Here is a 23535-nt window from a genome sequence, read left to right as displayed (position 1 = left end):
TACATCGTGAAGTCGTACTTAGAATAAAAGTAAACCTTAATAACGAAAATCTAAGATTTTCATTTTGCTAACATATAGTTCTAGCTGAACTTGTACAATAATTTCTATTAGTGATAATGTTTTATTTACAAGGAATAAAGTGAAACTGACATTGAGATCATTGATTATATCACTGACCATACTGCAGCACTCTTCTGAACACTTCATGCGTGATTTGTTATCTTCCTACCTTTCAGACCGTAGGTTCAACGCCAAATTCCTAAAATACCCACAGCGTCCTCGCACAACTGAGGTTGGAAGATAATTTAGAACCTGTCTCACACACGTTAAAATCATGAATGAGGATTTTTTTGTGGCCTAGGCACAACAGGCTCACGACCGTGTGTTGTCAGGTTTTTGTGCCCGACGAGCAACAGACCGGAGTGTTGTGCAATGGGTTTGGCGGAGGAATAGGAAAAGCGAGGTGGAGTAGTGGATCAAAGACTGTGTGCCATAGATACAGAGAGGAAATTTTACATCAGATAATCTTTTTACAGAGGTTACCATACGCGTTGGAGCCATTTCAGTTTCTTGGGCACGACATCTGCGGACCAAAGAACAAAATACCTGCAGTGAATTGTTATGTGCTTACGATCATCGAAAATTTTGCATGGGTTTTTGTAATGATAGCAATACCAGACGAGTAAGCCAGTACAGTGGCACAGACATTAGTTAACAGACAGACACTTAAGTCTGAAGCGCCTGATACCTTAGTTTATGATTATGGTTAGAACTTCGTTTCGGAATTTATGAAATAACTATGCCTTGTGTTGCATAATCGAAAGTAACAAAAGAGCTCGTTCCACCCTCAAAGCACTGGTAGGACTGACAGCTCCCATAAGACCAATTCCAAATTGGTAAGCTTACATATGAATGCCAGACACGGCAACTGGCATACCCATCTTACATATGTCGTTTGTGCATCCAACTCAAAGGGTCGTAAGTTGTCTGGCATTTCACCATTTGAGGTAGTGTACGGGACGAACACACCGTCCTGCTTTAATGTTACCTATCCTAAATTACGACTGAACTTCAAAACAGTGATAAATTCTGCGAGGAGTATACGGGAGGTACAGAAAACATACAAATGCCATTGAAATACCAGCAACAGTCGAACAGGCAGATGGCCAAACTACCACAGCATCGTCAGTAGTCCCTATACCCGAAGGTAAAGACGAAAATGTTCTTGACCGAATATCATGGACGGTATCATGTTGAGGGGATGTCCTCACAACTTAATCTAAAGACAGTTTCCTACCAAATCATCTTTCATGTGCATCAGATCAATGAAACCACTTATTATTGATGTGGATTCGGTACCCAGTGCGCAAAAGTGCAGCAGCCAGAAAGAATTTATTCTTGATACTTGTGTTATGGGTGTGTTTTTTCATAGTGTTGTGTTTGGGTGGACTTAGTGTTTTTATGTCATTGCCATGTAAATCTTATTATAGCAGGGTTACTGTTTTTATTTTGTTGCTGTTGTTTGTTGTTCCTAAAAGTCGTTAGTTGCTCGTTTAGGAAGGAGGGACGAGATTATGGACCGTTTATTGCCTCAGGTGGCGACTTTGTGATGTCATGCTGGATGATGGGATGGTCCTGGGTTGGCAACAATTCATCAAGCGTAGAATAGAGCAGTTAACTGTGGTTCAACAGCAGGAACCAGGTGTGTTGTTCTCTAGGCTATTGGATGACGCTGAAATCAACAGCAGAGATCTAGGAAATTAAGAATGAAGTCTTGAGACTGGCAGATGTTTCTTCGGACTTCTATAAATAGGCACTGGAAATGGCGATGGCGTTTTTAGGGAAATACAAGAGAGTAAGAGAGTAGATTGAGTTACAGTTAGCCTGCGGTAAATTAAGAGCACAGTTATCATAGCTGGTGGTTACTGTACTACAGCCGTTGTTAAGAGGAAAAGAAGTTGGTTAACTGCAAGAGGTAAATTACTGTAAACGGATGAGGAAATAGAATTGTAATCTCAGTCAGGTGCATTAAATGGCAAGTTCTACCAAGGGTGTCGTAGAATAGCAGGAAACTCTGTTGCCTAGTTTATAGCAGGGAGTACTAAACAATATGGCGTTATCACATTTTAGCTATGATGGTAAGTCGGTATACCAGTGACAGAAAGAAAGTGTTGAATAATGATCTGTGGAAGACGCAGGGACAGTTAAGTTTTTTGTATAACAAGTATGCTGTTGGAAGGTTTCTCAGTGGTTTTGCTGACCGGCTGCGTGGTGCGAAGAGTGAGGTGACCATACTGTAGGAAGCAGTATGGGTAGTGGCATGTTACCATCTGAGGTACTTAACAGAATGAACATGCCGTCCCGCTTTAAACGTTGTATGCCCTAAATTAGGACTGAACTGCCCCGTCTGTGGATGTGGAGAAGTGCGCTCAAAGGAATATTGTTTTCTGTCCAGACAGACCAGTACAGATTGATGAACAGACGTGTGAGGCGAGTATATTGTTAGAGAAAATGAATGAGACTAGTTTCAGGTCTTACTCCCTGAAGGTAGCAAGAAACTGCGTTGGCAAATTGCTATGAAAGCTGTGAAAAAGGGAAACCTGAAGGGATGAGAAAATTAGAGTCGCAGTGAAGCGGTATTACCGTTAATGACACGGCTTGTGAGATAACTGGGAAAAATTCTCTCCTCCCGGCTACACTGAGTGGTACAAGTGTCATGACATTCACACGGAATTCTTTGTACTGACCGGAAGGTTCACTAATGCTCACCACGGATTTAAATAACCTTAACACAACCCTCAACACAGGAAGTGTGCGTTCATTATCAAGATATATAGAATAATATAAGGATAAAATATCACTGGAGCATATGTTACAACATCTTCAAAAACTTGCAGGAAATTCTTCAGCACAAGATTATATCGACACATATTTCAGCTACCAGTTATGGCGTGCTTGTACTAGGTATCTGCGTTTTCTTTATTTGCGTAATAGACCCAGATATGCATATCCCACAAATCCACCATGCAGCAGTTGCCACTCTAGCAGATAGCGGCATAGGACGAGGTAACAGTTGACAAAAACACTGTATTAATTACTACAAGTAGTAGATTAGCGATGTGTTGCAATGAGGTCCTGGAGGCCGCACTTTGGGAGTAAGCGCACGTTACCAATGGATAATGGAAGAATCCGTATGGGGCAGAGCATAGTTAGACCTGGTTGCTGCCATTAGCACAGATCCAGTTTTTTTTGTTTTTATTTTGGGATTAGGAGTAATTTTAATTAAGTACTCGCGTTGGAAGATTCGGGATAAACCTTCCCGAGGAGGGTTTTGCAATACCTGTCTACGATCGAACACATGGTTCTGCAAATCGATAAATTGTGTATTACCGAGAAATTCCACGTTCTAAATATAACCGGGCACGACAACCTGTGCTCGTGTCTGAGCGAGCTACGAATTACTGACTCCGCCCCCTGGTAGGTCTACGTCAGACGCCTAGCTGTATAGTGGCTATAATCGTATATATAAAATAACTTAAGGGCTCAAAGCATTCAGTCGTGCCGCCATTATGTCTGCCTCTTGAAATGAATGATGGACTTTTGAGCTCCAGAGAAACTATAACGCACTGCTGGTGTGATGATCGGCTGACTGCTTGCCAAATGATTGACTTATTGAATTTGGTAGCCACATCCGCTGGTAATGTCATGGCAGTGTCAGCATGCAGAAACAACGAAATTAAGGCGGCCGCCGAATCCGCTTGATGCGCTAATATTCGGCCATATATATTTGCGTGGTTGTAGGAATATCTTGTAGATCGATCTCTTGATTAGATTTATTGTTGACGTTCAGGCTTGTGTTCCGGACTAGATTGGTTTTTGCTCATCTGAAATTATAATGATGGCTGTCGATCACATTGCGCAGCTAGGATGTACAAAGGTGATGACTCACATAACTCGTCCATGTATCAGTCGTGAAGCACGGTCATGAATGACTGTTTTGTGGATTTATGGCAGCAGCGCCTGCAATTCCAACATTAACAGCAGCAGCAGCAACTACGGCAAATTTATGTTGTGCTATTGCAGGTGATGCCATATCGCTAGCAAGTGCGGCAACAGGCACCGCCGGCTCTGTGTCCTCTCCCCCCGCACCCTTCCTTCCTTGGTCAGGTTTTGCCCCTTTTGACATGGGTAGGAGACGAAAGACAACGACCTAATGACCTGAGATGTTTCTTGCTCTACTGCAAGGCATGAAAAGTGATTGACCTGTGGATAAGAGTGAACTTCTCCTCTCTTCTATTTCCATTCTTTATGGAGTCATGGGATAGTAATAAGCACATACTCAGATGACGGTAGCATCACGTACACAAGTGGTATATGGGAATTTGTACTCATGTATTCAATGTGGAAAGGTCTCTGACGTAATTATGGCCACATGAAGGGAATTAACAAATGGTTCAAATGGCTCTGAGCACTATGGGACTTAGCTTCTGAGGTCATCAGTCGCCTAGAACTTAGAACTACTTAAACCTAACTAACCTAAGGACATCACACACATCCATGCCCGAGGCAGGATTCGAACCTGCGACCGTAGCGGTAGCGCGGTTCCAGACTGTAGCGCCTAGAACCGCCACAATGGCCGGCAAGGAAATTAACATACTTTGAATGCGAAATCTTAGTTGGAGCAAGACACATGGGATATTTCTTTTCGGAAATCCTTACGGAATCCAATATTCCAAGATTCACAGTGTCAACAGAGTGCCGAGAATACCACATCAGAGTGGCCGACGGTGTTCTCTTTACCAAGGAGGCCAGCGGAATTTGTGTAAAGTTGTCACTCCTAACAGGCAAGCAACACGCTGTGGAGAAATCAAAGAAATTAACGTGGGACGTACGACGAATGTATCCGTTAGGGCAACGCGGTGATGTTTGGCGTTAATGGGCTACGGCCGACGCAACCGATGCAAGAGCATTTTCTAACAGCGCGACATCACCAGCAGCGTCTCTCCTAGGTTCATGAGCTTATCGGTAGGATTCTAGATGACTGGAAAACCGTGGCCCTGTCAAATGAGTCCCGATTTCAGTTTATAACAACTAATTGTGACGTCCGAGAGTGACGCAGACCCCACGGAGCTGGTAACACAAATGGCAGAAAATTATGGACGGCTGTATAGGCAGCACGGCTCCATATTTTTGGAGGGGACATCCAACGACTTTTTTAATCCATGCCTCGTCAGTACGCTGGGCAAAAGTCACTCATAGTCATCAGTAAATAATATGAAAGAAGCCGTCGAATATTTTTCAGACAGGACATGAACAAGAGTCTGAGGAAAATAAGAGACAAAGGAACGACAAGTACCTTAAATTTTTATATGTAGCAACTTGACATTAATATGTAGCGTTTACATAGGTGAAACGGATAAATCATGATCTAATAGCATGACATGCTGACATGCCACACCACGAGACCAAACATAACGAACATAAGGGGTCTCATTACCTTAAGATATCAGGAATAAGTTGGAACCTGATATAGAAACTACAACTATAACGCAGAGATAAGACGCCAGACTATGTGAAGAATATATAATGAAGAGGTGTAAATTAGACATTAGGCATAAGGTAGATTATAATAAAACATTTTTGCGCTCAAAGCCTCTTGCAAGAAACAATCGTCACCTGTGCACAACGATGTGGCAGCCGACAACTGAAAATGTATATTGGATGTGAATGGATGAGACCTACTATTTTCTACGATGTGGATGTACCAAACTGCAGTAGCAACCTATCTGCGATAAAAAAAGTCCAAGGAGAGTGGATGAGCAGCAGAAGCTCGACGCAGGGTCCTGGCCTTGCGAGGATTCACTTTCGGCTTCTACATGATTCAGGACAGCAGGGAATGGCGGGCCACAAATAAAGGAACAACAGCCATTGCGCGGAGTAAAAACAAACTGCCTTGACAAAACACAAGTTTGGCAGCTGCGTAATTTGGCAATACATGTATAATCACACTGTAGCCACTAGCCTGCGATATTAAGACCAAGAGCTGAACGAAAGTCAGTCAATGCTGAACTACACATCCTAATAACACTAACAAATGAGAAACTTCAAAGTAACTAGTAGTCAGTAATTTTCCTCATCCTGCCCAGAGATGAGACAAAGTTCAAGTATCAAGAAAGGAAGACACTTAGAAGACTAGAAGGTGGAGAGTCCCGAGACTCATGTAGAACAAAGAAGATGGGCGAAAATATTTCAGGATACAGGTATCCCAATTCCCATCCAAATGTAAACTAGTTATCTGTAAAGTGCTACAAAAATATCTTCAGCAGTTGCTTAAGGAGAAATACACACATTTTAAGGCAATAACCGACGAGACGCTGCACTGTAAGATCCTCATTATTATGAGGGCTACACCAAACTGTGGCAACACTGACACCCAAAGGTTTCCCGACAAGCATCTTGCACAAGTCCTTCAGCTTCGTGCAAAGACATTCGTCGCCAACCTCACACAAGAACATTCATAGACATCGTGTGAAGACAGTGGTCAAAATTAGGTAAAGGTCAGTGTCAAATAATGAAGAATCTGAAAAAGGCACAACAATTAACATAGGAGTTCGATGTATCGATAGTGATTTACATCTCTCAATTTAATACGTTTAAGTGTCTCAATAAGCACTGTATAACAGTTTTCCCATTATCTTTGACTCATGAGTAATACAGCGAAACTTTTCTGTAAAGCTATGGCCCAACAGAGTGGTCGCACAGCTTGAGATGCCATGTCTCTGACTGTGTGGCCCCTGTCGCCAGAGGTTCGAGTCCTCCCTCGGGCATGGGTATGTGTGTTGTTCTTAGCATAATTTAGTTTATGTTACTTCCAGTAGTGTGTGAGTCTAGGGACTGATGATCTCAGCAGTTTGGTATCTTAGGAATTCACATACATTTGAACATTTTTATAGAAATGTCTAATGTACTTATAGTGTTAGTTAGAATAATATGTCATAAAGGAAACATATATGCAAGCAACATTTTTGTAAAGTCAATTAACTGTCTGAGAGTAATACTTTAAAATTTCATTCATGCATAATTACCAATGAAACATTTCTTAGAAACCGTATTGTGTATTAGAATAATCCATTATGAAAAGTAATACGTATGTATGAACATTGTTTGCAAGTATAATATTTTTGAATTTGCATAAATTATTAATAGAAAATTTTAAAATTTTCACGTGAATAGGATTTTCTAAATAACTGTTTTGATGATTATATTACTCGTTAGCATCATAATTTTCTTAAAACGAACAATAGAATTTAAACACTGCATTTTTGTGTTATGTATAGATTTAGTTAACTTTTGAGCTGATTGAAATCGTAAGTGGTTGAGAAAATAGAATCAAAAATCGATGTGAGAGGCTCCTCATTTTCACTTTAAAATCTAAAATACACGCAACACGTTTAAAAAAATAAGAAAAAGGAAACTGATACCAATATAATAAAAAAATATTATTTTCACTTAAGGGCGACAATTAAATGAGGCTGTGAGCACTATGGGACTTAACTTCTGAGGTCATCAGTCAGACAATTAAAATTTTGACAAAATTAACCATGTTAAAAATGACGGTACACAAACCAACAGAATTAAAAAGAATGAAGACTAGACTAAGTGACTGATCAACATTTGATGGATCAGAAGAAGTTTAATTTTTGTAGTATAATTATTGACTGCCTTCGACAGCGCCTCAACCATTGTCTAACTCCACTACAAAACTTATCGTGGAAGGCTGGTGATATGTAAGGTGTCGAGAAAATAGCACACCTTACACTGAAACATTTCTGGTTGTATCAGTAGGTCACAAGATGTAGTTATGTGAAAGTGTACGAATCCTATTGATACGCAAAACAAATGAAGAAACTGCCATTTCGTGAAATAAACTACTTATACTCACACTAGTAATTGCACACAAGTAATTTCCCAGGCCCAAGCTATGAGACAAAGTTCTGAGGGAACAGCAATGCCTGTACCATATGGGTCGAAACCTTCACAGCAGGACATCCAGCGGACACAACGAGATGCAGGAGCCACTGTGCACACTGGCGGCAAAAGCCTCCCTTGTCCCTGCTTTTATCGAAGACCCTTTGGTAAGCCTTTCTACAGGAACAGATGTAGATGTCAGATAAATGTATGGAGAGATCCAACTCAAAACATTGGTGACTCACTGTGGCCACTTGTATAATAACACTTGTGGAAAGAAAATGTTTATCTCAGTATTACGTAGCAGAAGTTAAACTCAGCCCTACAAAGAAACAACACCTGTAACGGGTACAGAAATTCTGAGGAGGGGGGGGGGGGGGGTGAAGTTGTAACAAGTACAAACGCTCTGATTGTCCAGAAAGAAAAAGCGCGGCTGCCAGCTTCGATATAGGCAAATTACAGACACAGAAATTCGCTCTTTCTCTTGTAGCAAATCGTTGATTGTTTGATCAAGGTGACTAGCATTGCACTGAGACGATTGAGAGAGTAACTATGTGAACACTTGTTCACAGGCTATTCTTAACTCTCAAGAAGTAAAACTACAATGATAATTGCACCGAGCACTGACAATTAATGCTTGGGAGCGATTTTAGGGCAATGACATACGCGCTATTCCAGACATAGTATGCGACATGCCAATTTACGTAGCTAGGAAATAATTCGAAATTTCGGCTTCTCTGAAGACGTAGAAAATTTATCCAGCTGGTGTTTAACAGTCGAGAGGGATTTAGAATACATTCTCAGGTTCACAGCTTGCGCCGACATCTGCCACTGCAGCCGCTGGCTAAAGGTAAACACGCGAGCTTGCGCTACTCCCGCAAGTGCTATTCAATTGACACTCAGAACTGTGGTCGTCTCCTTCTCTCCTACATTTTAGTATATTCAACCATGACCTGCAGTTAAACATATTCATGATTGTTGGGGTTAATTGAAGCAGAAATGCGAGTTATCCGATTTAACGGAAAGAACTGATCAGATACTGTTTTATATTCTGAAGTTATTGAATTGTTTTAGTTCTGTACTTCTTTTTGATTGTTCTTTACCGACCTCCCATCCCTGACTTGGTTATTTTAACTATCGATTTTAGTTTAATTCATATCTGTGGCCTAAGTAGTATTTAATTTGTTTGTATCTTATCAACCTCCAGACATCGAAAATCAAACATCTTACTTCTAAAGAAGAATAGAAAGGAATTCGGCTTCACAATTGTAAACACCCAATATGAATGATTTACCATCCTGTACATGTTATGATTATGATAGATAAGTCATAAAGTCACACACAGAGTAATAATAAAGCTTAAAAACGAAACTCTAAGATTTTAATTTTTTGCTAACGTATAGTTATACCTGATCCCAAACATTAATTTCTGTTAGCGATAACGGTTACTTTACAGAGAGTGTAGTGGAACCTATATTGAGATCATTGTCTGATTACTTCACTGTCCATACTGCTGCACTCTTCTGAACTCTGCATGGCTAGCAAATGTCTTCCTACCTTGCAGGCCTTAGGTTCCACCGAAATTACTGAAACGCTCACAGAGCGTCCTTGAGCAACTGTGATAGGAAGATGTATCACAACCAGTCTCACACATGTTAGAAGGTAACGAATCCTTTACACGTGGTTTGCCACGAAATTTTTACCAACCCGTGAAATCTGCAGAAGTGTTTTTTTTTATTTTTTTTTCTTTTCTTTTTTTTCACATGATGATATGTCACTGTGGCAAACTTGCCTTTACACGATGCTCATAGTGTTCGGAATCTCGGTGTTTCGAATGTTTTTACGATAGGCATCATCCAAAGAAATGAAGCAAGTCTTCCTGAAGAATAAGTATAAGAAAAAAATGTACCAACCAAGAACAGTTGTAAGAATATGAGAACTTAGAAAGAATTTAACCGCTGAACATACCGTACACAAACGTATTATATACTTTATTTACGATACTTTTTGTGTAACCCAATTGTTATTTTACAGTTAATATAACGCACTTGTATCTAATAAAGTGATAAGAAACATTCGTCACATATTTTTTATGGACAGGGGTAGACATACCAAAAAAATTAATTATCAGAAACGAAAATCACGTTTCGAACATAGCCCGCAAGAAAGAATGGCCACTACGCTAGTCACTATGCCACCAGTTGGACTGAGCTTATCGTCTGCTAAATGGCATCTGAATTACATCGGGAACTTTGACAATCTTTTTCTTATAAACTTCCGGGTATTTACGGATAAGAAGTGACACACGCTCACTTACTTTGTCTCATCTTCCACTCAGCAAACCTACTAGGATATCTGTTTATGGCACCTGCTGAGTTCTCCTTCTGAGTGATGCCCCTCGGTAGTCAGTGGTTCCTAAAAAATGTACACCTTAGCGATTCAGTAGCTTATATCATGATCTTCCCATGCTGAACATTGAGCGTGAGCAGCATACTCATATAACTGTAGTACAATTAGGACTAGTTTGAGACGTACTGGAGTCATAATAATGTCTGCCTATCACGCTACGCCACTGGTATGAATATGTATACTATATGATGTACTCTACATTTCATAAATCAAAGAAAATTCGCTGAGGTTATTATAATTCGGTGGCATATGTATTGAACATGATAAATGTGCAACATTGGAAACGTCATGATAAGTCACATACAGACAAATTTCAGTAGTAAAGCAGATGTTAAATATCTAAATATTGAAAGTGAAGTAATTACTGAGAGCGATAATACATTTTGAGACAGTGTTTCCGATGCCCGTACGAAGTTAATGCATTTTTTAGAAACTGCTTCCACTATTAAAGGGTCTTAGGAGGAGAGACACGTATCACGGACGTTTGAAAAATGACCAGTTACTTCGGTAAATCGGGCCACATCTGCTACTAGTAAACTAAAATGGATGACAACGGTTCTTCAATAGAGTGAGCATTTTGGAGGGTCCCTAACTAAACGCTCTCCTTCGACGAGCGAGAAACATGTGATTCCTTCCACAGCATCTGCATTGTTGTTAAGAGTGGGTGCGTACTGCCTCCGGGAAGCAATATGTGCACAGTGATAGCCCTCAGGGTAGCTAGGGTAGCAAGTAAGATCATCTGTGGATAAATAAACACAGATTATGTTAATGGTTGTGTTTCGTAGCAGTTCATTTACCATTATGGAAGAACAATTCGTGACTATAACCCGCCAGGTTAGCTGAGAGTGCGCTGTTTCCTGGACGCAGGTAGGATCGTCGGCCCTGGTTCGAATCCGCGCAGAGGATTAACGACGAAATGCTGGTGTGCTATCCAGCCTGGGTGTGGTTTTTAGGCGGTTTTCCACATCCCACTAGGTGAATATTCGGTCTGGTCCCCATGTCCCACTTCAGTTGCACGACTCCCCGACATTTGAAACACGTTCGTATTGTTCCACGGTTTACAGTAGACACAGACAGCTGGGGTGCACTACCTCCGTCCCAGGGGAGTACGAGGTGGCGACAGGAGGGGCATTTAGCCACCCTCCGCCTAAAAATTGACGGTAACAACCTAGACCCGGTTATAGCCGGAACATGATCCGGATACAACAACAACAATTTGTGACTATAAAAACTCACAATATCCTGTTAACTTCGCTTCTTGTTTGACCTGGCAAGTGTTCTATAGCTGCACGTTATTTAAACGATATTTGTAACACATTCGGGCCGGCCGGAGTGGCCGAGCGGTTCTAGGCGCTACAGTCTGGAACCGCGCGAACGCTACGGTCGCAGGTTCGAATCCTGCCTCGGGCATAGATTTGTGAGATGTCCTTAGGTTAGTTAGGTTTAAGTAGTTCTAAGTTCTAGGGGATTGATGACGTCAGACGTTAAGTCCCATAGTGCTCAGAGCCATTTGAACCATTTTTAACACATTCGCTCAAGAGCACTAGCCGACTTGTTCTTTCTCGCTCTCATAGCATTAAATGCCGTCATAGTCCCAACAAGCAGGTGTCCGTTATGTTTACGTGGCACGAACGGAATATTGCAATTGTGTTTGTTTGTAACACCACATTTACACAAATGTCATACAAGCAATATTATACTCACGCCAAATGGGAACTTTGTTTGACGTTTTATTTATATTCTGGCGTGTCTGCACTCGCTTTGTACGTTTTGGACACAAGTGTACAGATACTTTGTTGTGGTATTCTGTTGCTGAACTTTGTTTACAGCATTCGTCATTTAACTTCACTAGATGGCGTGAAGATTGTAAATGTTCTGCTTTGTCTCGTAACGGCGAGAGAAGCTTGTGTAAACACTACTTGCTATGCATCAGCTGAAAAATGTAATTCACGAACGTAGTATAATATATCTGAGACGACGCCGATAGAAGGCCTATCGTAATTTCCATATTAACCACACCATTCTGGGAAATTTGTGGGAACATATTTTACGAATATACTGCGAATATCACTCTTCACATCAACTCTTATCTCCCCACCTCTTATATTAGCCTGTTTCCCGTTTTCCATTATTAGAATAAGCACTTCCAATCTTTAATGTAAATCAAAATTGTAAGGTCTTGAGACTGGACCGATGTTAGCGATTTGTTTTATACACTCGAGTCCGCATTTGTCTGCGATGCCGTTTTCTACCATCTAACTTGATAGATTCTAACAGCTGTCTATCTTCTTCATTCCGAAAGTCACAATTATTTTATTGAAGTAAATGGCAGTGAATTAAATTTTAAATTTTATTCCCTTGTCCGCGTAGAGTCTGAAAGAGATTACATTCGTGCTCCTCAACAAACCGTCCGTTTACAAAACCCGTTTTCTTTCTGTGATGGTTCGACGTCTAAAGAGTGTAAATAATAAATTACCTTCCTGTATTAACATTTTAATATGCGGTTACTGTACATAGTTTGCTAGAAGATCTGTGTTGTTGTTGGTGGTGGTGGTGTTGTGGTCATCAGTACAAAAGATGGTGTGAAGAAAATCTCTTCACTAGTCCGGCCTGAGCAAGGTCTTCACCTTCACATCTCTATGTAACTAATGAAACATCCACTTGAACCTGCTTATTGTCGTCAAATATTTGTCCCCATCGACAATTATTTTTTATAAAGACTCAATGTAGCATAAGAAAAGGAAGTAGCAGAGCTTGTTGTCAAAGCTGCTATTTTGTTTCAGTTACAAGAACATGAGGCAAAAAATATTTTTGTAACATAGAATCAGTTGCTGAGTTCAATAAATGACAGCTTTATACTGTATTTCTTCGGGAAATGTAGTGGAAATATTCCAAGATATGAATGATGGTAAGACAGGTCACCTTACGGAACAGCATTCACCTCATGCGGATTGAGAGATTTTACGGTGATACCTTTAATAACGTGTAATATTCACGGTTGTGGAATTAGTGTCGTCTTGAAATGAGGAAGCAATTACTAATAGCTTCGAGCGTAAAACATCATGGGATTAGGTATCTTCAGAGAACATAACGGAGAAGAATCTTTGCAAATTTCATAACTATCAGAAACTGTGTTTTAGGACCTCAAAGGACAGCAGCAAAAATGCCTTCCAAATAAATCTGTTAATTATTGCTTACTTCCCGCAAGAGGTAAACCTTTCTGTGATACCAAACGCAAAATACACTCCTGGAAATTGAAATAAGAACACCGTGAATTCATTGTCCCAGGAAGGGGAAACTTTATTGACACATTCCTGGGGGGGACACAGGCAACAGAGCATGCACAATGTCGGCACTAGTACAGTGTATATCCACCTTTCGCAGGAATGCAGGCTGCTATTCTCCCATGGAGACGATCGTAGAGATGCTGGATGTAGTCCTGTGGAACAGCTTGAGATGCCATTTCCACCTGGCGCCTCAGTTGGACCAGCGTTCGTGCTGGACGTGCAGACCGCGTGAGACGACGCTTCATCCAGTCCCAAACATGCTCAATGGGGTACAGATCCGGAGATCTTGCTGGCCAGGGTAGTTGACTTACACCTTCTAGAGCACGTTGGGTGGCACGGGATACATGCGGACGTGCATTGTCCTGTTGGAACAGCAAGTTCCCTTGCCGGTCTAGGAATGGTAGAACGATGGGTTCGATGACGGTTTGGATGTACCGTGCACTATTCAGTGTCCCCTCGACGATCACCAGTGGTGTACGGCCAGTGTAGGAGATCGCTCCCCACACCATGATGCCGGGTGTTGGCCCTGTGTGCCTCGGTGGTATGCAGTCCTGATTGTGGCGCTCACCTGCACGGCGCCAAACACGCATACGACCATCATTGGCACCAAGGCAGAAGCGACTCTCATCGCTGAAGACGACACGTCTCCATTCGTCCCTCCATTCACGCCTGTCGCGACACCACTGGAGGCGGGCTGCACGATGTTGGGGCGTGAGCGGAAGACGGCCTAACGGTGTGCGGGACCGTAGCCCAGCTTCATGGAGACGGTTGCGAATGGTCCTCGCCGATACCCCAGGAGCAACAGTGTCCCTAATTTGCTGGGAAGTGGCGGTGCGGTCCCCTACGGCACTGCGTAGGATCCTACGGTCTTGGCGTGCATCCGTGCGTCGCTGCGGTCCGGTCCCAGGTCGACGGGCACGTGCACCTTCTGGCGACAACATCGATGTACTGTGGAGACCTCACGCCCCACGTGTTGAGCAATTCGGCGGCACGTCCACCCGGCCTCCCGCATGCCCACTATACGCCCTCGCTCAAAGTCCGTCAACTGCACATACGGTTCACGTCCACGCTGTCGCGGCATGCTACCAGTGTTAAAGACTGCGATGGAGCTCCGTATGCCACGGCAAACTGGCTGACACTGACGGCGGCGGTGCACAAATGCTGCGCAGCTAGCGCCATTCGATGGCCAACACCGCGGTTCCTGGTGTGTCCGCTGTGCCGTGCGTGTGATCATTGCTTGTACAGCCCTCTCGCAGTGTCCGGAGCAAGTATGGTGGGTCTGACACACCGGTGTCAATGTGTTCTTTTTTCCATTTCCAGGAGTGTACATGTACAATCATTAAGGCTGACTGACATACATCGGTCATCTCCTGTGGTTACACGAGTCAGGTTGACATATGGCGAACTAAACGTCCATAAAGAAAATTTTCATACTCAATGTCGTACACACTTTCTTAACTCGACTTTGAAGATGGCCATTGCATAGCAGAAACCGATATTCACTGTAAAAGCGTTCACTAACGTTTACAGTGACGGATGTCAACGATTTTATCGGATGGGTATGGCAGCCAAGCACGATTTCCTGTATTATTGCACTCTTGACTGATATAGCACGGCCTCTTATCATGGACATAGTCAGTAATCTGGAAGGTATTGTACGTCCGTATAGAGTTGCTTTCTGAAAAGTGGACGAACTTGAGTACAACTCCATTTTTCTCTTGTAGATAATTATTTACAATATTTTCGTAAAGGAAATGCTGTAATAACGCTAAACAAGTTATGGAAAAAACTGTTCCAAATCGGTAAAGCGAAAAGTAAGATTCTTTATTTATAGAGACAGCACCACTTCATCATGTGCACCATGATTACAGCGGTGTAGTCATCAATGTATGCAAAGAGTTGCAATACGTTGTATTGAATAACCAACAAACAGTTTCGTAAGGGAGACTAAATATGTAATAACGAGAATGAATAAATGCAGGAAGCCAACTTGGACTGCATTCAGAAAATTTACCAGTTTAGTAATTTAATGCAATATACTGCTAACGGTAAGCAGCATCCTCATCGTTAGAAATATAGGTATTATAAAGGAAAAGTAACTGTTTTTCGGGAACACGTCGAAGCACTTTTACATTACTATTTTGGTACTACATGGCGGAATATCTTGGCCTGGCATCGTGAGTTATCTTTAACTCCTCCTCAGCACGCAAGCTTCTTTCCGGCCTTTATTAAGTTGGCAGTCCTTCCCTAGAGGCCACGAAAATATCAGTAGGGTCAATGCACGTTACATTATACCGAGCTCGTTGGCGCAGTGGTCGAACACTGGGTCGTGTTCGGGAGAGCGGCAAATCGTAGCAACCTCTTGCTATCCGGATTTAGGTTTTCATGGTTTTCCCTAAATTTATATCGGCAGAAACCAGAATGGTACGTGTGGAAGGGATACGGTCGACAGACTTCCCTATCTTGCTTCTTTTACGATCATGTTACACTCCAGGTAAAATCTTAGAATACCAATGCAATATTTTTAAACAAATGTGAATTATGTCTTTTGTTACGACGCTTACATGCATAATCGCATTTGGAAAAGGATCCTCCCACTATTAACACGCTTCTAATTAGCGACTGTCTGCACCTAACAGAAATGATAATTATTACTTTATGTGAACACCACTGAAGAATTCAACTCCTGCAGGGATGTCTCTTTACAATGCTAATTAATACTGATAGACGGGTGGTTCAAAAGAAAAGCTTAATTATTTATTATCATGAAAATAAAGTAATACAAAAAAATTACTGATGTACCATATTTCAAGTATAATGAACGCATTCCAATGCTTCTAAAGCATAGGAAGCCACTCGTGTCTCGCAGTTTTCTTCATCGCTTCGAAAATTTTTGCTCCAGGCGATCCTTTGACCCATCCGAGATAATGACAATTACTCAGGGGGAGATTTGATGGGGAAGGTGGTGCTCGAGACATTCAGATTACATATCTTTTACTGTTGCTACCGTTCAACTGGCAGAATAAGTAACAGGAATGTCGAGTTACAACAAAACACCAGCAGACAGAAGCCTTCGTCATTTGTTTCATATTGCGTGGTGAAGGTAATTTCCTAGCAGATTTCAGTATGAATTTCTATTCATTATTATGAACTTCTGTTGAATGTTAACCACCGTTGTGTATCCCTGAGTTTAGGTGTCTAACATAACGGTAACAGAAAATGAATTCCCTGCCACAGATATCGGTAGCTACATGGAAGTGCCCTGACTGCACGCTACTATCTCTTCACAGGACAGTAACTCTAAAATAGGATTGCCTGTGGTTATAGGTTATTAAAAGAACTAACACTTATTAAAAAATATACATCATAAAATGTATTCAGCTTTCGCTTGGTAAGAAGACGTGGCAATGATGAACATAAGCTAACATAACACAGTAGTTGATTACTATTGTAACTGAAGTTCAGTACGGAGTGCAGTTAGGTAGTATAAAGTTGAGTCTCTCACTAGATAAGCACTTTGACTATCACCTTCTATAACGTAATACACTGGGCATCAGCCTATCTACGACTATAGCTACTCGGAAACTATAGACAGCTATAGCATTGGAACTGGACTTGCTTAGAGCTGCTGACGAGAACTGGGGTGGAACTGCTGGACATCCGGGTCGATATCTGTAGGATCGATCACTGGCCGTGTGTCGGCGTGCGGTCGCTGGAATCATGCAGTCGGTGTACAAATCTCATCCTGTTAACTATTTGGTAGACGTATTAAACACTTACGGGTTTAAGCACCGTCTCTTCTGAGGAAGGATAGTGAAGATACTGGTATGAGAGCCATCTAGGAGGCGACTACATGTAAGACGCATCACGTTCTTACCGCCTGAAGATATCGTTGTGTACCATGACTGATGGAGACAAAGAAATTTCATTTCTTTTTAATTTTGCAAAATTAAGTCTTTTGTTTCCAAAAGACAGTGAGTGTGATGTTTCCTGCCGATCGTTGAGACTTTTATTGGCTTTGACGAAGAACAATTGCTCAGTTCCTTGTTCGACCTCGTTGGTCGATTTTTTCGTTTCATTTATTTACCGTACATCCTCACAGGCATAAACGCAGCGATCTCTCAGTTCAGAAATCAACTGACGTGGCATTCATTTTTCGGACACTTCATTGAATTGCAGAACATCACGGACAATATTGCGCACTGAACGTGTACTAACAGCCCAATTAGTGGCTATTTCGTTAACATTAAGATGCTTGTTTTGCTGCACATACTCTTCCAATGCGATAATGTTTCGTTGGTCAAGACGTGGTGTGCCTGGCGCGAGCCCCTTCCACAGAAGTTAAACCGATTTGGAACTTTCTGCACCTTTCGTACCCCTCCTGCAGGTACACATACGGATCACCGTATTGTGCTTTCACCGTTAGATGCTTTCTCACAGTGTTGGTAGCTCCGCTACTGGGAAACCATACTATAGATTGTTTCAGCAACACAATGAAAGCTGATAATGAGGCGGTTATCTTTTCACTGACACTGGTTCAACAATGAGCTGCCAAATGTTGGTCATTTGCCATAACACGACGCTAACTCTGGATACTTCTAACCGATTACCAAGTCCTCAGTACATTTTACATTTTTTACTGCACCTTAAGGTTTTCATTTGTATCATCCCCGAACACTGCCTGGATGCAGTGACGTGACGATTACATCGTGGTGTGTTAGCTAGATCAAAGATGATAGTCTTCACGGACTCTGTGACGGCCGCGGTCATGGACAAACTGCAAGAGTCTGTCGGGCGAAACAGCACCGAAATCCAGTCTCTTAAAAAGTCCTTGGCCGCACAAGAGAAAAAAGCCGCCGACCTAGAAGCTAAACTGTCTGCGGCCACCGATGAAATTGAGCAGTATCAGCGAAGGAACAGCTTGCGCTTGTTCGGGGTAGCTGAAAACGATCGTGAAAACACCGACGACCTGGCCATTAGCCTCGTGCGTGAAAAACTTGGTGTGCAGATCGACGTGGCCGATATTGACAGAAGCCACCGTGTTGGGCGCAGGATACCAGGTGCGATGAAACCCAGGCCCATAATAATTAAATTTGTGTCATACCGGAAAAGAGCTGAAGTGTTTGCTCAGAAAAGAAAACTCGCCAAGAGTGGGTTTACCCTGAGGGAAGATCTGACGCGCGAAAGACTAAAAGTTTTGAACACTGCGATCACACAGTTCGGCCTTCAAAATGTATGGACCCAGGATGGCAGGATCGTAGTCAAGACGGAAGGAGGGAGGAAAACGGTGACGAACATGTCCGAACTGAAAGACTGAGCGAAATCTCGCGAGACACAAAGTCTCATATTTTACTCTGTCTAATATAAGTTAATTTTTATTCTTTCTTTTCATTTTTTTACGTAAATATTGCTTCGTTATTTCTATATGTACCATAAGTACTCTATTTAAAATCAGTCAATTGTTTCACATAAATATTGCTTCTTTAGTTGCCTATCATAAGTGCTCATTTATATTCATATTGTCAGTCAAACGGGAATTAACATTCTCCATTAACAGGAATCTCCTTAAAACCGCCTTTCTATATCTGTTATTTTCATCCTCGTCACTACCACTACTACTACTACTATCCTTTTCGTAACCACTACTGCTACTTTCCATCTTTCTTTTCGCTCCCTTCTCCGATACCTCCAGCTTGTCTTTCACCTTTAGCCCACAGACGCTTGAGTCAGTCACGACCTTGGACATACCTGTAAATATGTCTTCCCCCGCGAAATCCAGCTTTTGTCTCTCTTCCGGCCAGCAGGTAGACGGAGCGCGCTCGGTCCTACAGGCGGCCACAATGGGACGGACCGGTTCCGGCGGCGGGCTCTTTGTGGCCCACGCGAACGCTCAGTCGCTAACGGCTCACTTCGACGAGTTCTGTGACCTGTTCTGCCAATCGCTGTTCCATATTATCCTCGTCTCTGAAACTTGGTTGAAACCAAACATTTCTTCCGACGCTATCCGAATCACTGGTTACTCTCTCCTAAGGGCAGATCGTGAAACACGACGTGGGGGTGGTGTGGGTGCCTATATTCGCTCTGATCTGAGACCTACTATACTATGCACATCGGATGCAAAGGGCGAAGGAGAAGCAGAGTTCTTGTTTTTCGAAATAAATACATCAAATCAGAAACTGCTAATTGGAGTAATCTATAAACCTCCAAACGTCGGTGCTATGTCCTCCTTTCAGTCTGCCCTGTCCTCGCTCGTGACACTGTATGAACACATAATCATTATGGGCGACACAAACATCGACTTACAGTTAAAATCTCCCTCTGCAGAAAAACTTAGGAGACTGTTCCACTCCAATGATATGAGTTTAACACCGCTGGACCCAACTCATCACACGCCACACAGCCATACACTCATAGATATAATAGCAACAAAGCGACCAGATAAAATAATTCGCGCCAATCAGACATCCGCTCCAGGACTCTCTGCTCATGACGTGATTTTCTTAAATTACTCAGTACATACTACCAAAGAAAAATCTCACCTGGTAACCTACAGAAACCTAAAAAGTGTTAACCATTGCTCAGACATCCCTTGGCATGATATAAGCAATGAACCGACTTTAGACGGAAAAATTCGGGAATTATGTCGCAAAATTATTGCACTGTATGATAAACATGCTCCTCAACGCACTGTCAAGGTAAAGAGAGCTCCCGCTCCATGGCTCACCACTGCATTACGCCAGTTAATGAATGAACGTGATGCTGCACATAGGGCCTTCAAGCGTAACCCAACTCCCGAGGCGTACGAAGCCTATAGGAAACTCCGAAATAGAACCAAGCAAAGCGTGAGGAATGCCAAAATCAGACATGCCCGCTCTGTCGTATGCGGCATATCAAAACCTGCTGCACTGTGGAAAAAGCTGCGCAGTTTCGGTATAGGGAAGCGAAGATCTGACGTTGTTTATCAAGCGTCTGCAGAAGAATTAAACAATTTCTTCTCAACAGCCGTAAACTGCCACGCAGCGACAAATTACCAGCCCCAAGATATCAATCTTTCGAGAGACAAGTTTTTCCTAAAACATGTCACTACCGGCACAGTACACAAGGCAATTATGAGAATCTCTTCCGAGGCAGTAGGAAATGATGGAGTGAGCATTGGCATGATTAAGAACGTCGTAAACACTATTACTCCAGTTATCACAGACATCTTCAACCTGTCTCTTGTCAGTAGCACATATCCTACTGAGTGGAAGCAAAGCTTAATTCAACCTATACCCAAGACTGACAACCCTAATTCGCCAGGTGACTACAGGCCGATCAGCATACTTCCTGCAATATCTAAAGCCCTAGAACACATCGTCCATGAACAGCTGACGGATTACCTCAAAACTCATAACATCCACGACAAATATCAGTCAGGCTTTCGAAAGCACCATAGTACAGCAACTGCATTAATCAAAGTAACTGATGACATTAAACATGCTATGGACAGACGTGAAGCTACCATCCTAACACTGCTTGACTTTAGCAAGGCTTTTGATACTGTTGACTTTGATATATTACTAATTAAAATGAAGCAGCTGAATTTCTCAAACAGCGCAATACACTGGTTCGACAGCTACCTCAAAAACAGAAGTCAACAAGTCATTTGTGGGTCGGAAAAGTCATCATGGAAAAACGTGCGCTCTGGAGTTCCCCAAGGCTCCGTCCTTGGTCCATTACTCTTCTCACTGTACATTAATGATATTTCTTCAGTGATTCACTCCTGCAACTACCATCTATATGCCGACGACATCCAACTGTACATAAGTGCAAGCCCCAAGAACATTGCTGACGCAGTAGCGAGTATGAACGCAGATCTTTGCTCTGTTTCTCGATGGGCACAGAACCTAGGTCTGAAACTAAACCCCAAGAAATCCCAGGTCATACTTATATCTCATCCAAAGTTAATCAGTCGGTACTTTCGCGAAACAGTCCCTCAAATACTCCTCAATGGTACCCAACTACCATACCAAAAAACAGTAAAAGACCTTGGAATAATCTTGGATGAACACCTAAACTGGGAAGAACAAACAGTCACAGCTTGCCGGAAATCGCTCTCCTCCCTACATGCAATTCAAAAATTTAGAAAAATATTTCCAACCCATGTTAAACAAAAATTAGTCCAAACACTAGTCTTGCCTAATCTTTACTACTGTGATGTAGTTCAACATGGCACAAATAATGAAAATTCGAGATGCCTCGAGCTAGTGATGAATGCTTGTGTTAGATACGTATGCAACATACGGTTGTATGATCATATCAGTCCTTCATACTCCCAGCTAGGTTGGATACGCCCAAATAAGGCACGCGATCTCCACACGATGTGCTTACTTCATCGATTTCTTAGCCACTGGTGCCCCCAATACTTATCTTCTCACATTAAACACCTATCATCATTCCACAACCGCAATACCAGATCGGATACGTCTAGCATCTTGGCTGTACCTTTACATAACACAAAATCTTTCTCCGTGTCATTCTCCATCTCAGCCATACGACTATGGAACGCGCTCCCCTGTGATCTGCGTCTTATCCAAAACCACTCAACATTCAAGAGGGAACTTAAGACTTACATATTAGGGACGGTATAGCCACCATTGTTCTGCCCCCGCTCATCTTTTTCTTTCTCCTCTCCATCATAGCTTCGAATTTTACCATTCTATTTCTCTTCCTCTAACCTATCTACCTCTTCTATATCTCTTTCACCCCATTCCATCGTCTTATGTCTCTGCTTGATGAGAATAACTCACAAGCTGCAAGAATATAACGAGAAAATTCCCAACTAGCAATAGGACTGACACTCATAAAAGAAAAATATGTTTACTTTCATATACATAGTCATTATTATTATTATTATTATCATTATTATTATTATTTTTATTATTCTTGATTGTTATAATTATTTTTTGATTGTTATAATTATCATTGTACTACTTTTATAATCTCAATTTTTTTTCTTTAACATTAATACTGTATAACATGTTATATGTCCTAATTTTCTGTAGACACTGAAATTTGTTGAATCTGAGTATGCCTGGTTAGGTGTAAGAGAGGGCCTGAAGGCCCTAATCTTGCCAGGTAAAATAAATGCATAAATAAATAAAATAAATAAATAAATATAGAGTTTGCTTGTGGCTTCAGTGATTGCAAGAGGGTAGTTAGTAGCCACTCCAGCGACTGCTGGAGTGAAACTATTGTCTTTCTGTTGTGTTTACTGTGCGTGCTGTTCTGGTAGAGTATATTTGATCTGTCTTACTTTCTCCTGCTGTGGAGTGGTAGAGCAGTGTGAAAATATAAGAAAGAGTGGTTCATCAGTTTGAGCGACGTAGTTTGGGGTTCCTTGTTGTTGTTTCCTTTGAGCGACGGCGACTTTATTTGGCGGACTCAGTGATTGATCGATGTACGAGCGATGTTGTTTTACGCTTTAACTTTCATTTATTATGGCGTTTCCCTTTTACTTGTCTAGTGTAATATGTCTGAGTCAAAACATTGCGGCGCTGTAGTGTTACCTCCGCGCATGAACTTGTGCACGTTACACTGTATGTGTACCGTATTTATCTACAGTATAAGTAACGATACCTTGAATATGAAGATTTTTCCCCGTTCGTCCACTCCTTAACATATGTATTAAGTTACCTTTCTTACTGATTACATATGTGGTACACGTGTTCCATTTAAGTGATATTAAGGGCTGTGATGTTAGACTGGAAATTTAACTTACGAGGTTGCTACCATTTGCTTGTTTTCAAAAATTTATTATATAACAGATATTCGAAGATAAGTGATAGTTATCGATGCAAGGTAGCTACCATTTATGTACGTTGACGTTTGG

The sequence above is a fragment of the Schistocerca serialis genome, chromosome 4, assembly GCF_023864345.2.
Source record: "Schistocerca serialis cubense isolate TAMUIC-IGC-003099 chromosome 4, iqSchSeri2.2, whole genome shotgun sequence".
NCBI lineage: Eukaryota > Metazoa > Arthropoda > Insecta > Orthoptera > Acrididae > Schistocerca > Schistocerca serialis.
The sequence above is the reverse complement of the archived record's forward strand: the minus strand, read 5'-3'. Positions refer to the sequence as shown.